We start from the raw sequence: 1171 nt of genomic DNA, 5'->3' as shown, positions 1-1171 counted from the left end.
GAAATTCTAAAATTATGATCAGTTGATTTTTTATCAAATAAAACCATGCTGTACCTGTGCATGCCTTTTTCAACATACTTTTATTTTGAGATATCAATATATATTTATTAGTTTGGACCTCGTACAATTAGTTACTATTTTTCTTTTTATTATAAGCTCTATAACAGTAAATAGATAGTTCAAATGAACAAAAATATATAGTTCAAATGATCGCTAAAAAATAGTTTGAACGATATCTTTTTGATTCATTTAAAAATATTTTTTTTGCTCATTTGAACTATTTTTTTCTTATTTAAACTATTGTTTTGCTCATTTGAACTATTTTTGTTTATTTGAACTATCTTTTTGATCATTTAAACTTTTTTTTTGCTCATTTGAACTATTTTTTTGCTCATTTGAAAGATATGGTTTGGTTAATCTGAACTTAATTGTAATTTGCTCATTTTCAAACTACTTTTTTCTCATTTGAACTATTAAAAGCTTCATTTGAACTTTTTTTTGCTCATTTGAGTTATTCTTATGTTCATATGTGAAATATTTTTTGATCATGTAAACTTTTTTGTGATGATTGTTTGACCTATATTTTTTTCATGAAATATATAAATTTTAAACTGCATATACTAAAACCAAAACGTTTGCATTCAATTTCTTACATAACAATTCTCTTTAAAAAATCATAAAATATTTTTTAATTCTAACTTAAAAATGCATTTTTGTGCAGTTGAGGTTGAATATATTGACTCTTAGAAAATTACTTGGTATGAAATTTACGAAAATATACGTATTTTTAGGTTTGCATCAAACTTTTAAACTATAAAAAATTTGTTAAAAGTTTGTAAAGAAAAAACCGAAAAAGTAAGTAAAAATACGTAAAAGAAACCTAAAAACGTAGAAAAATTACTTGGTATGAAAACGCAAATATAGGTAATTTTAGGTTGGCATCAAACTTTTAAACTCTAAAAGAAAAACAATTTTCTAAGTAAAGAAAAACCCCAAAAAAGTACGTAAAAATACGTATGATAAAAACCTAAAAACTTACTTGGTATACAATTAAAAAAAATAAACGTAATATTAGGTTTGCATCAAACTTTTAAATTCTAAAAAATACATGTTTTTAAGCATAGAAAAAAACTAAAAAATACGTAAAAATACGTAAAATAAAAACCTAAAA

Source organism: Eurytemora carolleeae, unplaced genomic scaffold (assembly GCF_000591075.1).
Source record: "Eurytemora carolleeae unplaced genomic scaffold, Eaff_2.0 scaffold222, whole genome shotgun sequence".
Taxonomy (NCBI): Eukaryota; Metazoa; Arthropoda; class Copepoda; order Calanoida; family Temoridae; genus Eurytemora; species Eurytemora carolleeae.
The sequence above is the reverse complement of the archived record's forward strand: the minus strand, read 5'-3'. Positions refer to the sequence as shown.